Here is a 21,639-nt window from a genome sequence, read left to right as displayed (position 1 = left end):
CCAGGTGCCTTGAAGTTTCTGTATTCACTCATTTTCTTTCTGATCTCCTCTTCAGTGATTACAATTGGTGGCATTTGTTGTTTGAGTGGTCTCCAGAATTTTTCAATTTCTTCTCTCAGGTGGCTGATGTGTTGTTTGCCAACTTCCTGTACACTAGTCTGGGGTTTTTTGCGACTTATCTGTTTTGCTTGTATTTTCTTGTTGTTGTTCCTAATCTGTGCCGCAAAATCTTTCACTAAGGCTTGATGTTCAGCCTCCCACCCAGCTGTTTATCTTCAACATTGTATTTTCTTTTAATGCAATTTACTTTTTTAAGGATATTTCTTTTGTGGTTTTGGTTTCCCAAAAATTTGGGAAATCTGGCCATTTGGGAGATCTCTGCTCTTAGGGGCTGATTTTTTGTTATAATTTCTTTTTCCATTGTGGCACAGTATTGTTTTTCTTAATTGTGATTCCTTTTCTGGTTTACTTTGTACCATAACGCTCCATAATGTATGCAGTTTAAATCTGTCAATGTGGTTCCCTGTGGGACCAGTTTAGTCAGTCCCAGGTTAACTTTTTGCGGGATAGTTTTTGAATTTTTTTTTTATTCTCCTTTAATTTAGTCAGTTTTGGATGCTCTTTTATGTCCATTTTTCTGGTTTCTTCAATATTATTTGCCCATTCCTCTTCTAAATCCTGCTGTTCTGGGTCTGTGTGCACCTGTATTTTGTTTTGTAGATGTGCTGGTTGAATGGCTCATTTTTTGGAGGGCAGTGAATGACTATGAATCATCATGTGTCTGTTCAGGTGGCCTTTTTGTCCAAACCTTTGACCACACTCAGAACAGACAAATGTTTTTTCATTTATCTTTGATGTCTTTTTAGTAGAATGCAATGGGCCCCAAACCTGGGGTCTAAAGTTGCACCCTAGGCTCTATAGTTATCCTAACCAGATCTGGCATTGTATCCGAGGGCTCTCTTCAAGATGGTGATCGTTCCTTTAATTGCAGACAACTGCACCTCATGTGCACTTGGGTGACCGGGGATTGCCTCAAGGTATTTCTTCAGGTTCTTCTTCATCAGGCCTGTTGCTCCGACCACAACTGGGATGATATCGATGTCTTTCAATGACAATGTTGTTCGTAGGTCATTTTTCAGGTCTTGGTATTTCGAGATGGTTCCCCTTTCCGCTCGATTCAGGCCGTAGTCACTGGGGACTGTCACATCAATGATTTTGGCTTTTTTCTCTTGCTTGTTCCAGATGAATTATCATATGTGTTTTCAGGTTGCTCTTATGTCCAAACCTTTGACCACACTCGGAACAGACAAATGCTTTTTGCCTTTTGTTTTTTCATTTATCTTTGATGTTTTTTTAGTAGAATGCAATGGGCCCCAAACCTGGGGTCTAAAGTTGCATCCTAGGTTCTATAGTTATCTTAACCAGATCTGGCATTGTATCCAAGGGCTCTCTTCAAGATGGTGATCGTTCCCTTAATCGCAGACAACTGCACCTCATGTGCACTTGGGTGACCGGGGATTGCCTCAAGGTATTTCTTCAGGTTCTTCTTCATTAGGCCTGTTGCTCCTACCACAACTGGAATGATATCGATGTCTTTCAATGACCATGTTGTTCTTAGGTCATTTTTTAGGTCTTGGTATTTTGAGATCTTTCCCCTTTCAGCTCGATTCAGGCCGTAGTCATTGGGGACTGTCACATCAATGATTTTGGCTGTTTTCTCTTGCTTGTTCCAGATGACAATATCAGGTTTGATTGCACCTCCTTCTATGTGTCTTCCTGCTGGGATCTCTTTGTCGTAGAAGATCGTTATTTTTCCATTGGATGAGACTGGTGTTGGCTCGTGCTCCCAGACATGTTCTTTGACTTCCAACTCCAGTTCCTTGCAGATCTTCCAGTGGAGATATTGACAGATCTTGTTATGTCTGGATGTATAATGCCCATCTGCCATGAGGATCTGGCATGCTGATGTTAGATGGTTTACACTCTCAACAGCTGTATGACAGAATCGGCATTTATCATTTTGTGAGATCCCTGCCATTTTTTTGAAGCCATTAGTTAGAAGTCCCTGATCTTGTGCTCCAATCAGAATTCTTTCTCCATCAAAACCAAGTTTTCCATTTTTTAGCCACTGCATTGATCCAACTTTGTCGATGTATTCCTTTTCGAGTTCTTCTTGGAAACGTCCGGCTCTTTTGTGTTGTTTCCATCTTTCCACTCGATGTTTTCCTTCTTTTTTGCAGTATTGTTCTCTGGTCTGTCTTGCAAGTTTTGTTGCAGGCGTGAGACTGTTGCTTTTTCTCTCTTGTAGAAGTTCTCCGCCAAAGTTTTTTGCCAGTTTAGTGATTGAGGTCCGTTCACTTATGGCCTCGTGGTGTTGTGTGACCGTTTTTATGATTTCTTCTTCAGAGCTTTTAAGTACTGGCCAATACTTATTATCGATGCTCTGTAGGCCTGGTTGATTTCAGTAAGACCCATACCGCCTTCTCTGCGAGGTAGGTATATTCTGTCCATGCACTGATTTCTGTATGTGATTTTGTGGAGGGTGAGCATTTTTCTGGTTTTTGTGTCCAATTTGTTAAGTTCGTATTGTGGCCAGTTCACTATGCCAAATCCATAGGTCACCACTGGTATTGCAAACTGGTTTATGGCTGTGATTTTATTTTTTGGTGTCAGTTGTGTTTTGCAGATCTTTTTTAAGCGGTTTAGGTATTCTTTTTTTTTGCCCTGTATGAATTATGTGTGTTTTCAGGGTGTCGTTTCGTCCAAATCTTTGACCACACTCAGAACAGACAAATGCTTTTTGTCTTTTTTTTTTTTTTAATTTCTCTTCAATTTCTTTTTTTACAGAGTGTAATGGACCTCAACCCTGGGGTCTACAGTTACATCCTAATCATTAATCATTATTGGCATTGTATCCGAGGGCTCTCTTCAAGATGGTAACTGTTCCTTTAACTGCGGATATCTGCACCTCATGGGCACTTGGGTGACCAGGGATTGCCTCAAGATATTTCTTCAGGTTCTTCTTCATAAGCCCTGTTGCTCCCACCACGACTGGTATGATATCAATTTCTTTCAATGACCACGTTATTCGTAGATCATTTTTAAGGTCTTGGTATTTCGTGATTTTCTCCCTTTCAGCTCTATTCAGGCCATAGTCATTGGGGACTGTCACATCAATAATTTTTGCTGTCTTCTCTTGCTTGTTCCAAATGACAATATCAGGTTTTACTGCACCTCCTTCGATATGTCTTCCTGCTGGGATCTCTTTGTCATAAAAGACAGTCACTTTTCCATTGGATGAGACTGGTGCTGGCTCATACTCCCAAACGTGTCCCTCTAATTCCACCTCCAGTTCCTTGCATACTTTCCAATGTAAATACTTACAAATCTTGTTATGCCGGCTTGTGTAATGTCCGTCTGTTTGTCTTTTGTTTTTTCATTTATCTTTGATGTCTTTTTTTTCTGTTTGTCCTGTATGAGTTATCATGTGTCTGTTGAGGTTGCTCTTTCGTCCAAACCTTTTACCACACTCGGAACAGACAAATGCTTTATGCCCTGTATGAATTATCATGTGTGCTTTCAGGGTTTTGTTTCGTCCAAATCTTTGACCACACTCAGAACAGACAAATGCTTTTTGTCCTGTATGAGTTATCATGTGTGTGTTCAGGGTGAACTTTTGTCCAAATCTTTTTCCACACTCGGAACAGACAAATGTTTTTTGTCCTGTCTGAATTCTAATGTGTTTGTTCAGAGTGCTCTTCTGTTTCTGTCTTTTACTTCGATCAGAACAGCTAAATGGTTTTCTTCTTGCTTCCCTTCCCCTTTGTTGCTCTGAGTTGTTCATGTGACCAGATGCTTTTCCATATTTAGAGTCTTTAAATTGTTTCTCATCAGTGTTGCCTGAACGAATAATGTTGGCATTTTTTCGACAGTTAAAACTTGACTGAAGTTCTCTGGTCTGTTTCCAGTCATCACTGTCATCAGTCTCAGTTCCAGAACTGTCTGAACTCCTGCCACTGGTATCTGGTTGTAAATGACTGTTTGGACCCGAGTTGCTGGCTGGTTGTGGTCCTCCATCGTCCTCTCCATCAGCTTCTGCTGTCAGTGTTCTGTGTACAGATGAGCTGCTGGCTACAGGCTCAGCCTCTGTGCTCTCATCACTTCGGTTTTGATAAAGCTGTGATGACTCTGGTTTTTCATCATCATTTTCACTCTTCACAGGGACGGCAGTGAAACCAAACTTGGTGAGATCTGCCTCCTCCAGCTGCTGAAGCTGCTCTCCCTGCTGACTTATCCACAGCTTCTCCTCTTCTTTAATGTCCTCCTGGTCAACACTCAGATTCCATTCCTGGTGTTCAGGGAGAGTTTCTTCTTTAATCACCAACAACGGCTGCATGTCTGCAAAGAAACAATACAATTCATTTAACAATAAATGTCAGAACAACACTCACTAAAATAAAGTATCAGTGGTGAGTTTGACCTGATGACAGTAAGTTATTGCACTGATGGAACTGATAAAGTAGAACTGTACATCAGCATTTGTTTTAAATTTCACAAATTGTAATTCACGTCCTTGTTTTCCACAATTGACTATTGCAGTGTTTTATTTTCTGGATTGCTATAAAATAGTGTAGGATGTCTACAGATGGTACAGAATTACTGTTGCTCGAGTTTTGATGAAAACCAGGAGGTTTGATCACAGACATTCTGGCTTCACTTCACTGACGCTCCCACAATATGGTTACGTTACGGCAGAGCGCCCCCCCCCATCTCATCTCTCGCATTAGGTGAGTAACGCTGCACAGTGCAGAGTTTGTGCAGGGGGAGGGCGGGAATCATTCAATGTATGGACGAGGAGGTGGTCGAAATGGAGTAAGACAATCATGGATAGGAAACGATCAAAGCCATGAGGTGCCCAATTTCGAAAGAAAAAGAAAGAACAAGAGGAGAAACGAGCAAAGGAAAAAGGTATATGTATTGATTTATATATTCCCGCAGCTTCACAGTGCTTTAAACAGAGTTCAATAGCGAAGCAAAGACTGCAGCGAAACGAGACGAGTCATTGGATAAATGCTGGGTTTTGTCCCACCCATCGGACGCTCAGCTTCTGCATGATGATTGGATGATCTGCCTGAGGTTGAACCCCATTTTTGATTGACGGCGAAATGAGCGAATCAGTGATCTTTTGGTGTAAACATGCGTGGGAGCATTTTTATTCTTTTCTGAGTTGAAAGGGAGATTTTCTTAATCCTCTTAGCGACATTTGCTTTGTTAAAAACGACTAGCGACAAATCGAGCTTCTATTTCTGGTGTTTGTTTTTTTTGTAGCTGCTTGTTTGGAGACTGACTTCTATCGCAGTTTCTGTTCCTACCGAGCAGCGGGTGCTGCTGAGCTCCTCCACCGTCACAAAGCGCTCACAGGCGGACAAACGTCACACTAGCCTCGCGCCAGTCCCAGCTAGCGAGCTAGCTAGGTAGCAAGCTGCACATAATGGCAGACAATTTGAATGTTGTGGACCGGATTTTGGTGAAGCCATTTGATAGTCTTCCTTACGAAGAAGCCGTGGCTGCTGTCATGGCTTCAGCTCTCAATGGTTTGCAAGCCAAAGTTAAAGCAACAGCCCCCACGTCAATGTTTGTGCATTGCTCTGCACACAGACTGAATCTGGTTCTGTCTCAGGGGGCTAAATGCTTATCTGAGTGCAGAATATGTTTTGCATCACTCTCTGGGTTTGCCACAATTTTCTCAAAATCCACAAAGAGGATGTGTTTTCTTGAGTCTGCAGGCTGTTCAAGGTTGCCCAGAAATGCTCCTACTGGATGGAATTTCACATCACGGATAGTGAGCACTGTGGCAAACAATTATGATGCCTTCCTGCAAACTTTTGTATATAGACTGTTTTCCTCTTACTTCTTTTTCACTTCTTGTTATTTATGACAAATTATTGTGGTTTACCATTTTTGCCTTTAAAGCGTGTTAACTTCTTCACTTGTTGCTTCCTGTTACTTATGATACACAATAGTGTTTGTTATTTCTTCTTATGTGTACAGTAATGGGTATAGAATTTACCTCTGTCGTTAGTTCATTTATTTATGATACATGATTGCACTTTACCATTTTTACCACTTTAATGTATAGGGGGTTTTTTTTGTACATTTTTTGTCACTTCATGGTATTCTGTAATATAGATTGTTTAACTTCTTTTGTTATTTATATGGTGCAACTTTAATGGAGGTTTAAGTCTTGTTCATTATCAAATCAATTTTATTTATAGCGCCAAATCACAAACAGTTGCCCCAAGGCGCTTTATATTGTAAGAAAAACTCCCAACGGTCAAAACGACCCCCTGTGAGCAAGCACTTGGCGACAGTGGGAAGGAAAAACTCCCTTTTAACAGGAAGAAACCTCCAGCAGAACCAGGCTCAGAGAGGGGCAGTCTTCTGCTGGGACTGGTTGGGGCTGAGGGAGAGAACCAGGAAAAAGACATGCTGTGGAGGGGAGCAGAGATCAATCACTAATTTATTAAAAAATAATAAAATAGTTGCTGTTGAAAAAGCCTTTATTTAGAAGCAGGTGATGTTCTGCTGGATTCTCTGGACCAGATGAAGGTCTCTTCTGCAGCTTTGAACTCTGGTGGTGTTGCTGAAAAGTAGATATGTTTTCTTTCGACTGGACTTTGTGGTGTTCAGCTCATCAATGGAAGTTTGGTTGTCTGCACAGCAAATGTTCCTGATTGGGACAAATAAAAATATTTCTTTAAATATAAAGAAACACTAAACAGTTTATATACTGTATATAAAAAAGGGGGAAAACGGGGGGAAAAACACCCAAAAAAAATAAGTTAAAGTTGAGCTTTTGTGGTGTCTGAAAAAAGCTGTAGCTTTATTTGGTAAAAATAAAAAGACTGAACCATTTAGAAATTAAAGTGTTCACTCAGATCAACTGTGCTAAAAGGGTACGCTAACATTAGCCGATCATTAAACCTTCACAGTTCAGTAAGCGTCACATTTTAGTTTTACATTATTCTCACCTCGATAAAGCTGCAGAACTAAACTCCGTTGGGCAAACTGGGACTTCGCATATATACAAAATGTGGAAGATTTCGGACTGAGTGGGTCTGCTCCATCACCCCGGCTGCCTGCCTTGGTCTGCCCAGTGATGATGCCTGAAGGCCGGCTTCTCCGTGCGGTTTGGCCTGCTGTCGCAGTTCGATCGTCGGTCCTCCTCGTCCATCCTCCACCTCGGTTGGCATGACTCCGAAAAGTAGCTGAAAAAAAAGTTTCTCCCAGCAGGGTGATGGGAGAATTGTTCTTCTGCTGTTTTTTAAAGCTTTTTTTGTGGTTCAGATGATCCATTCAAGATGGCGATCGCTGAACTTTTTCAAATTGTGGAAACAGCTGTGGCAAGCTCCGCCCCCCACCTTTTTTTTCCCCACTTCCAAAGCGACGCGTCTGACGTCACGGATTAGACAGATCCCGTTGCGTTGACGCATTGGCCTGACGGATTCAGTGTGAAAGGCCCTTTACACCTCCATTTCATCCCTGTCTTATTTAAGTTTAATGAGTTTGTTTCGGTCAAACCATATTTTTAATGTGTTAATTTCTTCAGTGATTTCCTCCAGAACTATCTGCCAAACTAGAAAACTGCTGCATCCTAGTAAGAGCAGAATACTACTGGAATGAATTTGAATAAGGAAAGTTGTTTTTTTTTTCTCACTAAATGGATTCAGCACTCACTCCAGTTTATCGTCTGGAATAGTCCCAGATTGTATTTCAGAGCTTCTAGAATTCAATCATTTTCGTACGGGTGGTGTTGGGGGGTAATTTTGGGTTTCAGCTTTTTTTGTTTTTCACCACTTTCATCCCTGAATATGTCAATCGTGAGTCACATTTGTGTGGATTAAAGTTACTAACTGGGACTTCTGTCTTGTTGCGAGAAAGAAACGAGAATCATCATCCGTTCTGTTCACACAGCTCCAAACGCTGCGCGGCTCTCTGATGAGTCAAGTTAGAATGATAGAGTCCAGTCTGAATTAATAACTTCAAAGTGAAACACAGTTTTGTTTATTTTTGTTTTCCTCTGTGACGTTAACTCATTTTGACTTCTGATTTGAGCTGGACGGACAAGGAGAGCAGTCGCCATCATCTAATGTAGTCCATGTCCGTCCAGCTCATATCAGAAGTCAAAATGAGTCAAATGGCTCTGAGAGCTATAAACAGACTGCTGTGCAATGAATGGAACCACACTGCCATCTAGTGGATATCCAGTGTGCGTGAGTGTGTATTTGTGAATCAGTAGGCATTTGTTTGTGGATCTGTGGATTTCACAAAAAGAATGTCTCAAAATTATGTCACAGAGGAAAGCGATGAATGGATGTAAGCCACAAATGCTGAAACTCAATTCACAAATACAATTTCCAGTTTTACAAATGTAATTTTTTTTTTTTTACAAATTAAGTTTTATATTTGCAAAGACCAATTTACAAGTTACAAATATGAAATTTGCATTTGTGGATATCTGAACACATTTGCAAATCAATGATTATTTACAATCATTTACAAATATTGAGACAATTTTAACCCCATAGAATGAGGGCTGTATTTTACATTCTCAACGTTCTGTAGGCTGTAACATGAGCAACATGAAACATGGAAAAAAAAAAAGCTTGCTGGTAGAACAAAGTCAGTGTAATAAAACAAAAGTTGGCAGTTTATTCTAGTGTCTTTATTTGAATGCATGTTTTTTGTTTTCATCATTAAGTCTTAATGCAAAAATAGTCCTATACATTACACCTATATTCTTATTTTGGGCATGATCCAAATATGTACTTGATCGGTATCGGCCGATCAAAATTTCAGTGATCGGCCTAAAAAATCCTGATCAGTGCACCTCTATTTCAAACTATACCTTTTTGGAATCGTTATGATCAGACAAATCATGTGATATAGTTTTCAACATGATTGGACCTCTGTGTAATTCTTAATTGACCCTTTAGGTGTTTACAGCTACCACCCTGTGATGGTTATCATACATTTTTGTGTCGGCCGTGGTACACTGAGGCTGGATTCTAAGTGTCGTTTGGTCACCTTCAGTGGTACCAATCACGTCAAAATTGATAACTGGCTCCTTGACTACTTCTGAACAGAGCTGCACCTCAAATGGTAACCAGATGATTCATAGACATGGACCATTAAAAGACCACAAAAAAATAAATAAATAAAAGGCATAGACACAAACTGCAAAATTCATACACAAAAAAGACCATTCATTGAGAGATTTACTGAAAGAAGTCAAGCCATACTTCTGAGAGATCACACCTGTATTATAACTCATATCTATTGTTATTTTTAGTATAGAATATAATGTATTCATTAGTATTTTGTTTGTATATAGAAATACTTATTTATAGCCTAATCATATGTTGTCTCTTCAAATTACAAAAACAGTTGACTTTACTGCCACTATCTGCCCTCTCTAATGTATAATGTGTGTACGATTCCAGTGTTTGCAAAATACCTGTCTACAGTTAAGGTTAATCAATCAATCAATCAATCAATTTTTTTTTTTATATAGCGCCAAATCACAACAAACAGTTGCCCCAAGGCAATCACAATATGAATATTAAAATACAACAAACCATTTGTCCTGTATCATAGCTACATGTAAGACGTATGCAGGAAAAAAAAAGTGAAAATCAGTTTAGTTTTCAGAGAGTTATGATGGATTGTTCTAATAGCAGCGGTTGATGCAGCGTCTCCTCTTTATAATGTCTATGTTCAACTCATACTACTGATAGATCACACCTGTGTTAAAGGAATTGTCACTTATAAAAAAAAGCTGCACCAGACATAAAAATCAGTCTGATGTTAGCAGGGATATTCCATGAAACAACAAATTTCAAACAATTTAAGCAAAATTATTTGAGAAAACAGAGTGAACACCCCAGCTATACTAAAATATGAAATGAATGAAATGGAGCAAAATGGAGCCTAATAAAAACTAAATGGGGGTAAAAAGTAATGAAAAGGAGCAGACTGACTCCAAATATGATTAAATATGATTTAAGCGAAAATGGGACTGATGATAACGAAACGGGGTTAAACGAAGAGAAATGGAGCAGACTGACTTATTGACTGAAGATTCATCTCTTGAACACCAGATGGCGCACTTGCACCAACTACATGAACTGAGCTCATCTCACAAAAACAAAAGCTAAAGAATTAAATCAAAGTAATTATTTGGAGTCAGTCTGGTTCAATCTGCTCCATTTCGTTACATTTTACTCTCATTTCGTGATTATCAGGACCCAAACACCCTAAACTTGAAAATCGTCATGACGGCGCTGATGCAAGGCCACGTTTCATTGTTTAAACAGACCTGAATACAAAAGTTTAGTGGACAAACCTGCTCTGGACCAGAGAACTTCAGGCTTGAAAACAGCTTCCAGCACGTTGACTAGTTTCTTCTCTTCTTTAAATCCACTCGTTTGTTTCTACCAACTCAAATATCTCAACATTAGCAGCAGTTAGCCGCTGTTTCAACAACCTTCTCAGCTCTTCCACCTTTTCGCGCTAACTTCACCTTTTCTTCTTCTTCCGGTTTACTGTCGACCTTTGTGCTTCTGGAGCTCTTCAAAAAACATATTCGAGGATCACAGAGTGAAGTTTGATCTGTTCAGAGAAGAGTTTCCAGCGTCTCCAGCTAACTAGCTTTAGCCTCGCCCGCCAAAAGGAAAGTTCTTCTTCTTTGGATTCTTCTTCTTCTTCTATCGAGTTTTTTGGCGTTTTGGAAACCGACATGGTGCATTACTGCCTCCAACTGTTGGGGTGTAGAGCATTAACGAAGTCTGATGTATGTTATATTAATGAGGAAATGTGGTTGATAAGGGAGGGGGAGAAAAAAGGTGGAGGAAATTACACTGTATTATAGTCTGTTGAATAACTCTGTTCCCTTTAAATATGATAATACGCCTCCAAGCTGGTGGTATCAGTGTAGAAAAAGAAAGTAACCCCTTGAGTGTTCAACTGTTCTGTCCTGGTGTTCTGTCATTGTCTAATAGAATTCTTCTTTGTCTGTTATGTTCTTGTCACTCCAGTAACACGTGCTCAGCCGTCTCTTCTGCTGCATCTCAAACACTGACCGGTTTCATGTTTTCTAATGATGTTGAGAGTTTGATTTAAACCTGTGTGATCTATACGTAGTCGTGGGATTACTTCTTCTTCCCTGTGACTCCATCTCTCCTGTCTGCACATGTAATCCATCACTTTTACGAGGTCTGTCCATAAAGTATAGGTCCTTTTTATTTTTTTCAAAAACTATATGGATTTCATTCATATGTTTTGACGTCAGACATGCTTGAACCCTCGTGTGCATGTGTGAGTTTTTCCACGCCTGTCGGTGACGTCATTCGCCTGTGAGCACTCCTTGTGGGAGGAGTCGTCCAGCCCCTCGTCGGAATTCCTTTGTCTGAGAAGTTGCTGAGAGACTGGCGCGTTGTTTGATCAAAATTTTTTCTAAACCTGTGAGACACATTGAAGTGGACACGGTTCGAAAAATTAAGCTGGTTTTCAGTGAAAAATTTAACAGCTGATGAGAGATTTTGAGGTGATTCTGTCGCTTTAAGGACTTTTCACGGTGCGAGACGTCGTGCAGCACTCTCAGGCGGCGTCATCAGCCTGTTTCAAGCTGAAAACCTCCACATTTCAGGCTCTATTGATCCAGGACGTCGTGAGAGAACAGAGAAGTTTCAGAAGAAGTCGGTTTCAGCGTTTTATCCGGATATTCCACTGTTAAAGGAGATTTTTTTAATGAAAGACGTGCGGATGGGTCCGCGCGTCGGCTCGCAGCCGCCGTGACGCTCCGCCACAGGAAAAACGCCTCCGTTGGAAGCCTTAAGGACAAGTTGGAACATGTCCAGCTGTTAAACAATTTCTCATATACTCACTCCACTGAAAGCCATCAAAAGCCGCCTGGATTTTACAAATGGTTATCAACACGGAGGTGTTTTTCCTGTGCCGCCGCTCCGCGCCGGCTGCGTCCTGACGCGTGGACCCGTCCGCACGTCTTTCATTAAAAAAATCTCCTTTAACAGTGGAATATCCGGATAAAATGCTGAAACCGACTTCTTCTGAAACTTCTCTGTTCTCTCACGACGTCCTGGATTAATAGAGCCTGAAATGTGGAGGTTTTCAGCTTGAAACAGGCTGATGATGCCGCCTGAGAGCGCTGCGCGACGTCTCGCACCGTGGGAAGTCCTTAAAGTGACAGTGTCACCTCAAAATCTCTCATCAGCCGTTAAAATTTTCACTGAAATCCATCTTAATTTTTCGAACCGTGTCCACTTCGATGTGTCTCACAGGTTTAGAAAAAATTTTGATCAAACAAAGTGCCAGTCTCTCAGCAACTTCTCAGACAAAGGAATTCCGACGAGGGGCTGGACGACTCCTCCCACAAGGAGTGCTCACAGGCGAATGACGTCACCGACAGGCGTGGAAAAACTCACACATGCGCACGAGGGTTCATGCATGTCTGACGTAAAAACATATGAATGAAATCCATATAGTTTTTGAAAAAAATAAAAAGGACCGTTACTTTATGGACAGACCTCGTATATACAGTTTTCTTTGGACAAGTCAGGGGATGGATACATGAACATTCCCAAGACACTGACTATGTCTTGGACATTATTTACATGACTTATGAAGAAATACAAACAGTGTGGCACTCTATGGTAAATCTGTGTTCAGTAGATAGTTCTCAAAAACTGAGGGACTATATAAGAAGGTGAAGAGTGAGGAAAGCCACCAAGACACCAGGACAACCCTGAAGAAGTTATAGATTTCTGTGGCTGTGATTGAAGAAATTGTGCATAGTACAAGTTTTGCATTTTGTATCACCACTCCTGCCTTGAGTTGTACAGAGAATAATTTTATTTCAACAAAACATCAGATCCATGCTTAAATCTCCAATGTGCCTTCTGGCAAATTGTAGCTGAAGTTTCAAGTGTTTTTTTTTTTCTTGTTTTTTTTTAATAGAAACCGTCTCTATACCACATCATCATGAAGCTGTATTACTGGTGATGCAACACTCAAAACTTGCACTTTTATCGAATGGCAAAACATCACAGCTTCTGTTTCTATAATAATATACCAGATTTATATCTTAGCCAACAAGCTATGATTTAATTTTACTGCTAGTCTACATACTAAAATACGTATACTACAATCTGTATTAATATTTAGGTTTTAGAAGCTAACTCCTATATATTATGTACCATATTTATTATATATATTGCTTATTACCCGTATTATTTCTATATCAGTTATATATATGATGTCTTATCTTTCTTATGATATGTCTTATGATATATTATTATTATTTATATAACGGCTGAGTGGATCCTTGTGATTTGATTGGTGCTTTGTATGTCACATGACATGGATTAATTCATCCCATTTGTGTTGCATTGCATTCAGCGTGCAAATTTGGTTCCATACGTTTCGTACCATTGCACGCTCACGTGCACGCCCTCGTGCACAGGCACACATGTGATCACTCATACACAAGTGCGCACGAGTTTGTGTGCGCGCGCACGTTGCGGAACCCGCGGACGAGTACATGCGCGCGCACGCACACACAAAACCAATCCACTGCGCTGCCTGGAGGTTGGGACCAGGAGGCAGAGCTGTGGTCTTATACACCTCTCTGCAGCTTCTCTCCCCCTGCCATCCCCTCATTACCCCATCCCCGTAGAGACGGTGCCTGCTCCCAGACCACCAATAACTAGCAAAAATCTATTTAAGCATAAAAATTCAAAAAGAAAAAATAATATAGCACCTTCAACTGCACCACAGACTAAAACAGTTAAATGTGGTCTATTAAACATTAGGTCTCTTTCTTCTAAGTCCCTGTTGGTAAATGATATAATAATTGATCAACGTATTGATTTATTCTGCCTAACAGAAACTTGGTTACAGCAGGATGAATATGTTAGTTTAAATGAGTCAACACCCCCGAGTCACACTAACTGTCAGAATGCTCGTAGCACGGGCCGGGGCGGAGGATTAGCAGCAATCTTCCATTCCAGCTTATTAATTAATCAAAAACCTAGACAGAGCTTTAATTCATTTGAAAGCTTGTCTCTTAGTCTTGTCCATCCAAATTGGAAGTCCCAAAAACCAGTTTTATTTGTTATTATCTATCGTCCACCTGGTCGTTACTGTGAGTTTCTCTGTGAATTTTCAGACCTTTTGTCTGACTTAGTGCTTAGCTCAGATAAGATAATTATAGTGGGCGATTTTAACATCCACACAGATGCTGAGAATGACAGCCTCAACACTGCATTTAATCTATTATTAGACTCTATCGGCTTTGCTCAAAAAGTAAATGAGTCCACCCACCACTTTAATCATATTTTAGATCTTGTTCTGACTTATGGTATGGAAATAGAAGACTTAACAGTATTCCCTGAAAACTCCCTTTTGTCTGATCATTTTTTAATAACATTTACATTTACCCTGATGGACTACCCTGCAGTGGGGAATAAGTTTCATTACACTAGAAGTCTTTCAGAAAGCGCTGTAACTAGGTTTAAGGATATGATTCCTTCTTTATGTTCTCTAATGTCATATACCAACACAGAGCAGAGTAGCTACCTAAACTCTGTAAGGGAGTTAGAGTATCTTGTCAATAGTTTTACATCCTCATTGAAGACAACTTTGGATGCTGTAGCTCCTCTGAAAAAGAGAGCTTTAAATCAGAAGTGTCTGACTCCGTGGTATAACTCACAAACTCGTAGCTTAAAGCAGATAACCCGTAAGTTGGAGAGGAAATGGCGTCTCACTAATTTAGAAGATCTTCACTTAGCCTGGAAAAAGAGTTTGTTGCTCTATAAGAAAGCCCTTCGTAAAGCTAGGACATCTTTCTACTCATCACTAATTGAAGAAAATAAGAACAACCCCAGGTTTCTTTTCAGCACTGTAGCCAGGCTGACAAAGAGTCAGAGCTCTATTGAGCTGAGTATTCCATTAACTTTAACTAGTAATGACTTCATGACTTTCTTTGCTAACAAAATTTTGACTATTAGAGAAAAAATTACTCATAACCATCCCAAAGATGTATCATTATCTTTGGCTGCTTTCAGTGATGCCGGAATTTGGTTAGACTCTTTCTCTCCGATTGTTCTGTCTGAGTTATTTTCATTAGTTACTTCATCCAAACCATCAACATGCTTATTAGACCCCATTCCTGCCAGGCTGCTCAAGGAAGTCCTACCATTATTTAATGCTTCAATCTTAAATATGATCAATCTATCTTTGTTAGTTGGTTATGTACCACAGGCCTTTAAGGTGGCAGTAATTAAACCATTACTTAAAAAGCCATCACTTGACCCAGCTATCTTAGCTAATTATAGGCCAATCTCCAACCTTCCTTTTCTCTCAAAGATTCTTGAGAGGGTAGTTGTAAAACAGCTAACTGATCACCTGCAGAGGAATGGTCTATTTGAAGAGTTTCAGTCAGGTTTTAGAATTCATCATAGTACAGAAACAGCATTAGTGAAGGTTACAAATGATCTTCTTATGGCTTCGGACAGTGGACTTATCTCTGTGCTTGTTCTGTTGGACCTCAGTGCTGCTTTTGATACTGTTGACCATAAAATTTTATTACAGAGATTAGAGCATGTCATAGGTATTAAAGGCATTGCGCTGCGGTGGTTTGAATCATATTTGTCTAATAGATTACAGTTTGTTCATGTAAATGGGGAATCTTCTTCACAGACTAAAGTTAATTATGGAGTTCCACAAGGTTCTGTGCTAGGACCAATTTTATTCACTTTATACATGCTTCCCTTGGGCAGTATTATTAGACAGTATTGCTTAAATTTTCATTGTTACGCAGATGATACCCAGCTTTATCTATCCATGAAGCCAGAGGATACGCACCAATTAGCTAAACTGCAGGATTGTCTTACAGACATAAAGACATGGATGACCTCTAATTTCCTGCTTTTAAACTCAGATAAAACTGAAGTTATTGTACTTGGCCCCACAAATCTTAGAAGCATGGTGTCTAACCAGATCGTTACTCTGGATGGCATTTCCCTGATCTCTAGTAATACTGTGAGAAATCTTGGAGTTATTTTTGATCAGGATATGTCATTCAAAGCGCATATTAAACAAATATGTAGGACTGCCTTTTTGCATTTACGCAATATCTCTAAAATCAGAAAGGTCTTGTCTCAGAGTGATGCTGAAAAACTAATTCATGCATTTATTTCCTCTAGGCTGGACTATTGTAATTCATTATTATCAGGTTGTCCTAAAAGTTCCCTAAAAAGCCTTCAGTTGGTTCAGAATGCTGCAGCTAGAGTACTGACGGGGACTAGCAGGAGAGAGCATATCTCACCCGTGTTGGCCTCTCTTCATTGGCTTCCTGTTAATTCTAGAATAGAATTTAAAATTCTTCTTCTTACTTATAAGGTTTTGAATAATCAGGTCCCATCTTATCTTAGGGACCTCGTAGTACCATATTACCCCATTAGAGCGCTTCGCTCTCAGACTGCGGGCTTACTTGTAGTTCCTAGGGTTTGTAAGAGTAGAATGGGAGGCAGAGCCTTCAGCTTTCAGGCTCCTCTCCTGTGGAACCAGCTCCCAATTCAGATCAGGGAGACAGATACCCTCTCTATTTTTAAGATTAGGCTTAAAACTTTCCTTTTCGCTAAGGCTTATAGTTAGGGCTGGATCGGGTGACCCTGGACCATCCCTTGGTTATGTTGCTTTAGACGTAGACTGTGTTTCATAATTATTGTATGGCCTTGCCTTGCAATGTGGAGCGCCTTGGGGCAACTGTTTGTTGTGATTTGGCGCTATACAAGAAAAAAGTTGATTGATTGATTGATTGTTAGCAGGAAGAGAACAAAAGCTGGACTCATTTCTGACGTGATTTTTTTTGCTGCACTGAGGAGGGACAGCTGGACGCCCGAGCCGGTTGCGTGGGCGCGCGCGCGCGCACGGGACTGGGACATGATGATGAACTGAAGAACTACAGTCTTTTTTTTTTCTTTTTTTTTAATGGAAGTCTGAAGTCAGTGCACATCACTGGACTACACATCACAGTGGAACACCAAAATGTAAGTCCCTTTTCTGTTTATAAATTAATAAAATATCAAATGACAATGATCTATTTTAGCCGTTATATAAAACAAATAATGAATGTTTTTACATTCTTTCAATGGTATGAATATTTCATGAGGTGAAATCTGGAACATACCATTCAACGAGGCGATTATTAAGAAAATACAAACAGTATGGTACTCGATGGTAAATCTGTATGAAGCAGACAGTTCTGAAAAACTGACTGTGCAAGAAGAAGAGTGAGGAAAGCCACCAAGACAACCCAGAAGAAGTTACAGGCTTCTGTGGCTGTGATTGGAGAAATTGTGCACAGTGCATGTTTTGCATTTTGTATCTCCAGTTATACAGCTTCATGATGAAGTGATACAGAGGAGGATTTTCTTTCACCAAATCATCAAATCCAGGCTTCATCTCAGATGGACCTTCTGACAAAATGTAGCTGAACTTTCAGGTCTTTTTTTAAAGAAAATCCAGGCTGCCTCAAATCTTTTTCCTTGTGGATTTATATCAGATCAGCAAGACATAAATATGACACACACACACACACACACACACACACACACACACACACGTAAAATACATTACAGGACACTATGGAAATGAAGACAAATAAAAGCGTCTTCAGACATGATATTGGAAACATACAGAGAAACGTCAACAAGCACACGCTCAGTCCACTTTGTGAGGGGTTACACAATCTGAGGAGAGACTCATCACTGTCTCATCTCTTGTCTCTCTGTTGGATTTCAACAGGAAATACAGGATTTCAGTGATTTTGACTATAAAAATGATCAAAACTCATTTGTGCACCACATCGAAATTACATTTAAAACATCCTCATGTGAAGCTCCTTGAGGAAGATCTGTTGTGGTCAAGGGGGAGGAGTCATAGTCAGAGAAGCAGTGGGGGGTTGTTGTTGTGAGCAGGTTGTGGGGGGGGGCTGCAGACCTTTGACCTCCTGAGAGGCTGCAAAGTACATTTGGGGCTTAAATTACTGAGACCACAAGTTTATTTTTGCTCCACATAAACTTTTTTTTCTGCAAATGACCAAACATTCCTGTTTTGACCTTTGACCCCACTGCCACCTCTTCAGAGAGTTCAGTAACAGGTCAGCAAAATTATTCCATTGAAGATGCTGTAGTATTGGAACAGAATGTAAAGATTCACATTTGAATATCTAAATTAATTGGACCAACTTAAACTAAATCACATGTTCACTGTGGTACAGAAATCCAACCTGGACGACCTCATTTCTTCATTTAAAATCAATTCAGAAAACCACAGCATTCACACTAGATCTAGTGTCTTGTCCTTGGTTGTTCCCTCGGTTGGATCCTTTGAGCAACATCCTTTTCTTCTACTGATGCTACTTGATCTACAAACAAAATCCTGCAGGAAAAAAAAAAAAGGATTTTAAAAATAGGGTCAACAATATCAATTTTCCCTGATGGTCAACAGTTTTTTTTAACTTTGTCTACTTTTAGACTTTGTTATTTAAAAATATACAGTTTCAATAATGTGTTAATACTTTTATTATGTCCTGTTGTTTTTATAAGACAGCAGTGAGACCAGCTATGTTGTGTTGCTGAGAGACGGTGACACCAACAAAAAGACAGGAGGCGGAGCTGAAGATGTTGAGAGTCTATCTGGGAGTGACGAGAATGGACAGGATTAGGAATGAACATATCAGAGGGACGGCTCAGGTGGACAGTTTGAAGACAAAGTCAGAGAGGTGAGATTGAGATGGTTTGGACGTGCAGATGAGGGAGCCAGGTTATATAGAGAGAAGGATGCTGAGGATGGAGCCACCAGGCAGGAGGAGAAAAGGGAGGCCAAACCTGCCCCTCCCCCTTCCAACCATCCCTGCTGAAGCCACTTTTGTCTTTGATCCCAATCTGCAGGCCCCCCCCACCCCCCCACTATAACCTGCTCACAACAACAACCCCCCACTGCTTCTCTGACTATGACTCCTCCCCCTTAACCACAACAGATCTTCCTCAAGGAGCTTCACATGACGATGTTTTAAATGTAATTTCAATGTGGTGCACAAATGAGTTTTGATCATTTTTATAGTCAAAATCACTGAAATTTCACTGTATCACTGTATTTCCTGTTGAAATACAACAGAGAGACAAGCTCAGTATTTTGCTCACTGCTCAGTGTGGTGCTGTCGTTGGAGCAACATCGCTGCTATTTTGGAATCGTTTGTCCATACTCTCACGTGCGCCACTAGTCTACCTGTGGACAACACACAGAATGTGTCTCTTCCCAGATAGATCTCTGTCAGTGCAGCTTCTTGTTCTGACTATAACACAAAGTTAACTCCCAAGTCTTTCATCGTCAACTGGAATCAAAACATTCCAACCGTATATTTCTGAACTCTTCCACATCAAACTCCATCGTGTCGATGTTTACAAAGTGCTTCAGTGATAACAGGTGAAGTTGCTCCAATATGAAGTTAAATTTGTCTCATTAATACTAACAAATACACAGAGTAGTCCATGAGCCACTCATCAGTTTTGACCAGATCGGTACCATTTAAGGGGAATAAACAACATTTCCAGCCTCAGTGTATCATGGCCTACACAGAAATGCATGATAGCCATCCCAGGGTGGTAGGTCTAAACAGGTAGGGGTCAATGAAGAATTACACAGAGGTCAAACTTTAAAAATGCTTCAATCATGTTGAAAACTATATTACATTACTTGTCTGATCATAACAAGTCCAAAAAGGTATAGTTTGGACTATCTGTGATGGAATGGTCTGGAATTATGGGGTAAAAACAGCAAACATGGTGACAAAGGTCAGTTTCAGTTTGTATAGGGCTCAAAAGTTAAAGTTGCTAAAATTCATTAAAAAAAATTATGCAAATTATTGTTTGGGTTAATAGGGTTCTAATAATCCACCTCCAAATCCGAGGCCATGGTTCTCGCCCGGAAAAAGGTGCTTTGCCCTCTTCAGGTCGGTGGAGTGTCCTTGCCTCAAGTGGAGGAGTTTAAGTATCTCGGGGTCTTATTCACGAGTGAGGGACGGATGGAGCGTGAGATCGATAGACGGATCGGTGCAGTGTCTGCAGTGATGCGGTCGCTGTATTGGACCGTCGTGGTGAAGAGAGGGCTGAGTAGGGGGGCAAAGCTCTCGATTTACCAATCGATCTACGTTCCGATCCTCACCTATGGTCATGAGATTTGGCTCATGACTGAAAGAACGAGATCACGAGTACAAGCGGCCGAGATGAGTTTCCTCCGCAGGGTGGCTGGGCGCTCCCTTAGAGATAGGGTGAGGAGCTCGGTCACTCGCGAGGAGCTCGGAGTCGAGCCGCTGCTCCTCCACGTCAAAAGGAGTCAGTTGACGTGGCTCGGGCATCTTTTCCGGATGCCCCCTGGACACCTCGCTGGAGAGGTGTTCCGGGCACGTCCCATTGGGAGGAGACTCCGGGGAAGACCCAGGACACGCTGGAAGGACTACATCTCTTGGCTGGCTTGGGAACGCCTTGGGGTTCGGGAGGTCTGGGCGGTTTTGCTTGAGCTGCTGCCCCCGCGACCCGACTCCGGATAAAGCGGAAGAAAATGGATGGATGGGTTCTAATAAGGAATAGTTTGCACCATCTGTCATGCGTAGTTGTCATGTTACAGGGCAATATGTCACATGTCATAGAATCCTTTACCTTCGAGACCAAATATGCAACACAGTCAAAACTATTCCATTTATTAATCCTTTTATTTAAAGCAGTAATTTGCATCATTTTGTACTGAAATTGGAGCAACTTTAACTTTTGACCCCTGTACAAACTGAAACTGATCTTTGACACCATTTTTGCCGTTTTTACCCCATAACTCCAAAACATTCCATCACAGATAGTCCAAACTGTACCTTTTGGAATCGATATGATCAGACAAGTAATGTCATATAGTTTTCAACATGATTGGAGTATTTTCAAAGTTTGACCTCTGTGTAATTCTTCACTGACCCCCAACCTGGCTACAGCTACTACCATGGGATGGCTATGATACATTGTTGTGTAGGCCATGATACACTGAGGCTGGATTCAAAGTGTTGTTTATTCCCCTGAAATGGTACCGAAAACCTGCTTGGCTCATGGACGAGAGGGTGATTTACAAATATTCCTCAATTTGTACACGTACACTCAACAAAAATATAAATGCAACACTTTTGGTTTTGCTCCCATTTTGTATGAGATGAACTCAAAGATCTAAAACTTTTTCCACATACACAATATCACCATTTCCCTCAAATATTGTTCACAAACAAGTCTAAATGTGTGATAGTGAGCACTTCTCCTTTGCTGAGATAATCCATCCCACCTCACAGGTGTGCCATACCAAGATGCTGATTAGACACCATGATTAGTGCAGAGGTGTGCCTTAGACTGCCCACAATAAAAGGCCACTCTGAAAGGTGCAGTTTTATCACACAGCACAATGCCACAGATGTCGCAAGATTTGAGGGAGCGTGCAGTTGGCATGCTGACAGCAGGAATGTCA

General features: G+C 40.7%; 2 protein-coding genes across 2 annotated transcripts in view; both read right to left on the bottom strand.

Moving 5' to 3' along the window:
- LOC117504818 overlaps positions 1 to 21,639 on the bottom strand; it is a 3,434,143-nt gene that overhangs the window by 3,188,575 nt on the left and 223,929 nt on the right. The gene's annotated exons all lie outside the window — the stretch shown is intronic.
- Positions 1 to 21,639, bottom strand: part of LOC117504825 (protein NLRC3-like) — a 577,399-nt gene that overhangs the window by 339,555 nt on the left and 216,205 nt on the right. The window lies entirely within an intron of this gene.

Source organism: Thalassophryne amazonica, chromosome 23 (assembly GCF_902500255.1).
Source record: "Thalassophryne amazonica chromosome 23, fThaAma1.1, whole genome shotgun sequence".
Classification (NCBI taxonomy): Eukaryota; Metazoa; Chordata; class Actinopteri; order Batrachoidiformes; family Batrachoididae; genus Thalassophryne; species Thalassophryne amazonica.
Note: the sequence above shows the minus strand (reverse complement) of the source record. Positions and strands in the feature narration are given on the sequence as shown.